Source organism: Protopterus annectens, chromosome 7.part0 (genome assembly GCF_019279795.1).
Source record: "Protopterus annectens isolate FY-2018-M chromosome 7.part0, PAN1.0, whole genome shotgun sequence".
Classification (NCBI taxonomy): domain Eukaryota; kingdom Metazoa; phylum Chordata; order Ceratodontiformes; family Protopteridae; genus Protopterus; species Protopterus annectens.
Genome location: NC_056739.1, coordinates 922,929,537 through 922,938,361, shown reverse-complemented (window position 1 = coordinate 922,938,361; position 8,825 = coordinate 922,929,537).

Genomic DNA, 8,825 nt, shown 5'->3' with positions numbered 1-8,825 from the left:
GAACAGATAAAAATTCCTATAAATAGTCTGTTCTTGACTGGATACTAGTAAACTATCCCAAAACTAACTACACATCTGGTTGCCTTCCAGATGTCCTCAGCGACCACCACCCAATCTTTCTCCTAAGGAAACATGCCACTATTCCAAAACCCATAACATATAGACAAGTTACAGATGAGTGCAACTTAAAACCCTAGGAACTAAACACTATACTAAAACTATGTAGCTGGAAACCACTTTTTTCCCTAGGATTAGACCAATCAGTTGACTACTTTAACAGCACATTTATCAATGTCTTTAATACTATTGCACCCATCAGAAAAATTAGGGCAAAAACAAATTATGCTCCATGGCTTACCAGGGATACTAGAGTCTTATTAAAGTCTAGAGGCAAACCCTGGAAACAATGGAAAAAAGACAGTTCCCCCCAAAATAGGCAAAGATATCAACTACTCAGGAATAAGGCCAAAAAGCAGACAAATCTAGACAAACAGAACTATTTCCTGGGAATACAAAATAAACACTCAAAATACCCCCAATAAATTGGGCAAGCCATCAGCTCCCTCTTAAAACCTAGAAAAACAACCACCCCCTCTCCTACTCCCTCTAATAACAACAGTGACATGGCCTCCCAATTTAATCATCACTTTATAGACTCCATCCAGTCACTATCTAAAAAAACTATCCTCAAATAACTCCTCACTCACCCCATCAAACAACCCAAAAAAATCTACCCTCTCTCTCACCCATTCCCACTTCCACCATTAAAAACCTCCTCCTAAAACTTAAACCTACTACCCTCGCAGCTGATAATATACCTGCTAACTTCCTAAGAATAGCCGCCAAATCCTTATCCTACCCTATTTCTATTCTTATCAACCGGTCTATTCAGGAAGCCTATGTTCCTCAGCTCTGGAAAGTTTCTCATATCATTCCCCTCCACAAAGGTGAAAACACCTGTGACTTCTCTAGCTACTGCCCCATCGCCATCCTGTCTCCCCTTTCTAAACTTCTCAAGAAATGTATTCACACACAAGTCATGCAATTCCTTACTACTAATAACCTTCTCTCCCCTACACAACATGGCTTTCACCCTCACCATAGTATAACCACTTCTCTACTCTCTTTTACATATCAGGTCACCCAGTACAGAAATGAAAATAACTTTGTTTCCGCCATATTTCTAGACCTATCAAAAGCATTTGATATGGTCTCACACCAAATACTACTAAATTCTCTAGCTGCCCTATCCTTTGCTCCTATTACTATAGACTGGTTCAGAAACTACCTAACAGACAACAGTCCGTTCTATGGCAAGGAGTTCTAGCTCTCCAATTTCCAACAACCATAGGTGTTCCACAGGGTGCAATCTTGGGTCCACTTTTTTCTCTATCTTTGCAAACAATCTTGCTACTGTTACCCAGCAAGCCTCACTCATACAGTATGCAGATGACTCAATGCTTATCTGTGCATCCCCATGCCTTACCATCTTACAAAAGCTTATTCAAGAATCCTTAGCTCCACAAAAAGATAGACGACAAACATCCAGCTTATTCTCAACCCAAACAAGATCAAACTACTTCTGTTGTCTCCTAATAAATCCAAACCCATTCCCCCTCTCTTTCTCCATCAACTCTAATAATGGTACTGTCAACTCTTCAACTAGCCATACTAAACTCCTTGGAGTAGAAATAGATAACAACCTTTACTTTGATGTCCACATAGCCCAAACCATTAAAAAGGTGCACAAAAAAATGGGAACTCTCTATAGATGTAAAGAATTCCTCACAGACAAGGCAAGAATCACCCTCGCTCAAGCCCAACTGCTGTGCACTCTGATGTATACTGCACCTATCCTAACCCAAACCAGAAAAACAGATCTTATCAAACTTGAGTCATGCTATAATAAAATTGCTAGGTTTGCTAACAACTCACCCTATAGAACCCATCATTGTCAGGCTTTAAGGGACTTGCAATGGCTAGAACTTCCGCAACTACTTAGCTATCAACAACTTGTCACAGCATTCAGCATCCTCACTTACCCTGACAAAACTCCTGCCCTAAATCACCTACTGTCTCACTACTCGACCATTCGCCCTCTTTGATCTGCTAACAAGTCTCTCCTTAGTATTACTAGAGCAAATAACACAGCAGAAAAAGCACTATTTTCTCACACCACAGCAAAAGCCTGGAATAGTCTCCCTACTTTTATTACTTCTGCCTCCTCTGCCCAGATTTTCAAACACTTACTCAAGCTTCATCTTACTAAAAACTGGATATGTCCATGCATCACATAAATACCCCTATCTTCCCCCTCTCCCCTTTACCTAATTTTCAGGATTACATACTTTTAATAGCTGTTGCCTGTCAACTTGAGGAACAAATAACACTGGCTATTGTAAATATACTTGTCAGTACTACTGTATTTTTAATGTGTCACTGATTTATGTTTTTCTTGTTTGTCCTTCATCTTTTTAATTATTGTTAAATAAATTGTGGAGCTTTTCTCTCCAGGCCTCCGCTGTAAATGGACCTTTGTCCAGTCGGACTATCCCAGTTAACAAATGTAAAATAAAAAATAAAAAAATAAACTAAGTGTAATACAGAACTAAGCACAGATGTGCATGTGGACGCCACTAGACAGTGAACTACAGTGATTAGACAACACCCGCTAGCTGACTATCTCATGTCACCCTCCCTGTTGCCACCGTCCATCAGCCAAAGTATACATGCAAGCTGTACTCCATGCTAATAACACAGAATCAATGGGCCGTGGCAACATCACAGTGTGACTCAAAACATGGACCTACCATGCATGGCTGGATCCATACTTCAACACAGCCTCCAGATGGAATATGTTCCCATAGATGGGTGTATATCAACATGCATCCATCTTCTGGGGGAGGGAAGAGCAGCACCTGAAGCACGCATGTATAGACACATCCTAACTCTCTGCATCTGAGAGGTAGACCAACATTTCATCATGGACCTTTTCAAAATGTACATTGGTAATATCCCCGCTGTGAGTGAAAAGACATATGTGATTTGTTCATGCTACATACATGTTTGTTACATCTGTTAGATACCCTCAAGAAGGTCAACAAGAGCATGCATGATGACAACATTATCATCCTGGGAACTTGGCCAGGCCAAGCATTTGGCACAAATCCACACTGAGGTATTACTACAACATTGTTACAAGTGGCCATAAACACCTGTATCACCAAGTAGAGACGAACAAGACACGGAAAACTTTTGAAACTCACAAAATATGTCAAACGACCATTGAAACAATCCGTTTATTATAGATCCAGTAAGCTGAAGTGCATATATCACCAAGTAGTTAGACCACTGGATCACATACATGACATCTAAATATGTTGAAGTGTGTGAACTGACCTATATCTAGAGACCAATGATCAGGGCCATACCTCAGGGTTGTGTACTATGCCCTTTCCTTTCCATTATATAAGAAACAGATGTCAAGAATGATAAACACATCCTGTGTCCAAACAGCTGTCTGGAGGACTGCAGATTGTGTACAATCATTAAATCCATCTGTGATATTAGTATAATGCAGACAGTATCAACACACACAAAAGACTGCTGCCACAGCCACGAAGACACATGAGATGAAACAAAATCATAGGGGTATTTGTTACATTATAAAAGCAAATGCACACCACAGTGATAATGCAGACAGCACACCTCTATAAGCAGACCAAGTGGTATATGACCTTTGTACTCAGGTAGATGGTTATGTGGAACGCCCACCAGCATTTGCCCACAGTGGTGACTACTCCCTTGTATGTAACAGAACTCCTGAGTATGTGTGGGATGTCCACATCAAAGGCCATTATACTTCTTTAATTCACAGCCTTCATCACACTGAGTACAATGCATCCATTTTCATGTACCTCCCTACACATCTTCCAGGGATGCACTACTCAAGTGTACCACATTTGCAACAGTGAGCTCCCACACATCTTATTGGCCATACCTAAGTATTCTTTTTGTTGTATAAACCTTGCTGTCTGATGGTGTAGAACCCCCATCAGGGTGTTATACCAGATGCATGTGTGATACCTGTTCCAGTGATGCACACAGTATCTATATAGCTGATTTACAACATTGATGGCATGGGTTACATTCATGATAGTGTGAATTGTATCGTGTATATATATATATATATATATATATATATATATATATATATATATATACACACACACACACACACACACACACACACACACACACACCATGCATACCAGTCATCTAGCCTGGATCGATCATAATCTCACATGCAGGTAAAGCAGTGCCCCTCCTAATGCCTCCAGCAGATGGTAAAGTTTCAGGATGGTGTGCTGTATTCCCCTCATAGATTGCTAACAATTCATAATAGATGAACAAGTATGTTCATACAGAAGCATCTATGATCACTCATAATCACATACATTATGTCAGAGGCATGGGGTTACTGCTGGCATTATTCTGATATTCTCCATGATTGTGCGTGTTTCTGTTTACTGTTGCCCATGAGCCCGTAACTATGTGTGCCACTTGGTTGAGACCTCTGCTGACATTATAGTCATACTCCGGGAACTCATTTTGTACAGATTGACAATATGCACCTAACTCCTGTTGTATAAAGCATCCATGATAGATGTCCTCTCCATTTCTTATGTTAGGATGCTTATATCACAAAGAAATCTTCTCCATTGTTATGTCACCTTGTGTGACAGTTACATAATATACATTTACTGTGCAGTCCATGCTGTATCATATTAATATGTGATTAGGGTTCCTGCTACAAGTGCCTTCACTGACATGCCCTCATCTGATGTACATTGACAGGTTTCACCTGTCCTCTTTCCCTGTGTTCATTCCTACAATTCACCTGTGTGTTCCTGTTCAATACACACACTTCCCCTGAGTGTTTATTTTTAGTGGCAATATATGTACCATTACGGATCATTTACACAACTTTTGTTCAGTATGCCTGACTCAGGTTTCCACAATAGTCTGCACTATACTCACTTTCTTAGAATGTGTTGGAACTATATACACTGCTTTATTCATAACACTGGTAATCTTTCTGGCATACCGCACAAACTCACTGACCTAGTTTGCCCGTAGGTAAACAGCTTTACATGTCTGCTGCTGTCCATGTTGCTTTATATGGTTTCCTGGCTGGTAACACTGTTGCTAGCCATGAAACTGTGCTTATTTATGTTTAAATGTGGTGTGTGGCATGAATATGTAATTAACGTAGCTGCTCACCGTGCAAACATGTAAACTCCGTGCAGGCTTCGTGCTAAGCCTACACAGAGTTTACTGTATCCCCAGGTTAGTTTATTTCAGATGTTTTTATGTAGCTTTCTAAGTATGACTCAAGAGCATATAAAATATGTGATTCAAAACCACATCTTAACCCTTACTATTCAAGATAAAGATCCTAAATCTAAGAAAGCAAGAAGTATTGAGGTTCAGCTTAAAAAAAAAACTAGACAGCTAAAACTTCTACAGTAAAAGCAGATATATCACTGACAGTAGGCAGCTTATAATAATCCCTAGGCCCTTTTCAAAGGACTCTTATAAAAATATTAGGCAAACTGTAGAAATTAGATTGGCACTGAAAGATTTAACCTGAAGGTTGGAAGAGTCAAAGAAATGGTGAATCATCCCTAAAATATATTAGGCTCATAGATAGGTACTAGGCTATCTTCCCAAAGGCATTTATAAGCCTAGACAGAATGTGTTGGCTTTCGCTGCCCCCTTAGATTAGTTCCCTGTGCCTCTGTCCAGCAGAGCCGCTGAAGTGATCCCTGAGGTAAACTTTCTGTTTCCCATCCACTTGTCAAGGTTTCTCTTGAAGAGTGTTAGCGAGGAGCTCTGCCTAATGTAGACGGGGATCTTGTTCCAAAGCATGGGAAGTCTCTGAGACAGGAATCCACCCCTCCAGCACATTCTACTTATTGTTGTGGTGAGGTTTAGATCCCTAGAGCGTGTAGCTTGCAGGGATAAGGTTTTCTTTAGATGGAGCATGTCCATCAAGTCTGGGTTGGACATGGCCTTGTATGTCAGGCAGAGATCACCTCTGAGTAGGCGGTATGCAATTTCTTCAGTTGAGCTGCATAGGGCATCTGTTTGAGGCCAGTGATCCTCTTGGTGAGGTACTTCTGTGGTCTTTCCAGCTGTTGCAGGTGTCTTGTAAGGTACATCACAAATGGGGCATTATACTCTATGATGGGTCTGATGAGTGATGCGTAGAGGGGCACAATGACCTCTTTTGATCTGGATGCAAACCCTTTTGTGATTAGGTGGGCCACGTAGAAGGATTTTCTAACCACTTTGGCAATGTTATTATCAAAGGTGAGATTACTATTTACTTGGGTCCCCAGATCCCTTATTACGTCTTCCATATTTAGGGGACTACCACCAATGTGGTAGTTTGTGGGTACTTTGTTTTTTCCAAAGGGGATGACTATGCAATTTTTGGCATTTAGCTTGAGGCCATGATTTTGACACCAGGAATCCATCTCAGTGAGACCATTTTGGAGGACGTCTGTGTCAGCCGGAGAGTCAATTATAGCCCCTAGTTTGCAGTCGTCTGCGAACTTGGTCAGCCATAGTTCTCCTGTGCTTGCCTGTACCTCTGAGAAGTATATACTGAACAGGAGGGGTCCTAAGACTGAGCCCTGGGGGACTCCACTTGTAACCGATTTAGAGTTGGACCTAGATCCCGCAACTCTCACCATGTGGGTTTTGTCCGTGAGCCAGTTGGCAACCCATCTTGTGACATAGGGGGTTATGTTCAGGCTGGTGAGCTTGTCTATAATACCAGAATGGCGAATGGTGTTGAAGGCCTTTGTGAGGTCTAAGTAGGCTGTGTGTACCACCTTTCCCTCATCTATAACCTTGGTAACTGTCTCAAAGAAGTCCACCAGGTTTAGGAGGCATGATATGTCCTTAACAAAGTCGAACTGGGTAGGGTCCAGTGTTTGGAGGTTCCCAATGTCTCTGCTAATGAATTCCATGATGATGCGCTCCATAGCCTTGCAGACCAAGCTACTCAGGCTAATAGGGCAATAGTTCCCAGGGTCTTCGTTCGTCTTTGAGTTCATGTAGAAAGCAGCCTGGGACACCGTCCGGTCCCATTGATGCTGTGTTTTTGGCTTTGGAGAGAGCTGTTTTAATCTGAGTATCTGTGATTTCAGGGACTATACATTCTTCTGGTATGGTTATGTGCCCTCTTGGGGGTGAGAGGGGGGGTGAAGTTTGCGCTGAACCTCTCTGCCAGGATGTTGGCGATATCGGTCGGTTCAGTATATTTTGTGCCATTCTGCACTAACTCTGAGCAGATCTGAGCATTGCCACTTAGATTCTTGACATAGCTAAAGAATGCCTTGTGGTTATCTTTGGAGTCCTTGGCAATTTTTCTTTCAAAGCTTGCCTTGGATGATTTTATGAGGGATCGTAGTTTCATGTTGATACTGATCAGGGATGTCTTCTCTTCTTGGGATTTTACTCTTTAGTTTCCTCCTTCTATTGTATAGTTTGTTTATGGCAGGAATCCACCAGACTGGTTTCCTTTCCTTGGAGGAGTGAGTCTTGGTTTTGCTTGGGATGGCATGATCCATGCATTCTTGTAGGTGCCCATAGAATGTATTAGTAAGAATTTTGCAGCTTGGACAGCGTTATCCTTCAGCATGGGGGCTTTGAAACTTTCCACCTCAGTCTTAAGTAACATGAAGTTTGCTTTTGAAAAGTTTTTCACGGTGGTTTTCTTGTCCAGGGGTGGGGGCGGAATGGGGATATCCAAAGTGATTTGTTTATGGTCAGATCTAACCAGCAAGGGGTTGACCTCCAGTGTGGAACACCGGTCGCCCATGTTGGTGATGACCAGGTCCAATATGTTGCCACCTCTGGTGGGAGTGTTGACCAGTTGAACCAGGGCATTTGAATTTATAAATTCTAGGAAATGTTGGGCAAGGGAGTTAGTATTTGAGTAGTTCTCCCAGTTAATGTTTGGATAATTGATCACCCAATATTAGGGTGTTTGGTAGGACCTTTATGATTCCCAGTGTTTCCAGGAACATGGAATGGGGTCCTGGGACATGGTGGGTGATCTGTAGCAAGCTACAATTTGAATTGCAGTTTTGCCCATTGTTAGTTGCACGTGCATGATCTCTGAAGCATTGTGCTGTGCCACTAACCTGGAGGTGTGGGTATCCTTGATGAATATGGATATGCCCCCGCATTTTGTATTGCGGTTTGGGTTCTGTGGCCAAAATGTATGGTATGAGTTGTAGCCTGGTAGTACTGGGGTGCTCTCTGGAGCCTTAAACCAGGTTTCTGTTACTGCACATATATTGATTTTCTCCATACTGAGGAGTGACTCGAGTGCGTGCATTTTGAGGTTCAGACTTCTGGCATTGAGTAGCACTATCATCAGTTTTTTGTTACTTGTGCTATTTATGGTGGTAGGTTTGTCTTTTGAGCCTTGCCTAAAAAAGGTACTATGGGGGTGGCAAGAGCCTTGGCCAGTATTCGAAAGCCTAAGGGTGCCAGGTGCAAGCAGTCTCTAGCGAAGCAGTGTGGCTTGTCGAGCATGTCATCCCAGGCGGACAGACACTGGATCCCCTTTGAATGACACCAGAAACTTAGCCAATTGTTGAAATTGAGAATTTTTTCTTTATATCGTGGTATCATTCTTGGTGAGGGCAGGATGCTACTCAGGGTCAGGGTCATACCGGCCTGGGCTACGTGATCAGAGAGCTCTTCCATGTCTCTTTTCGTGTAGTCCAGAGAGGTACGGCTCA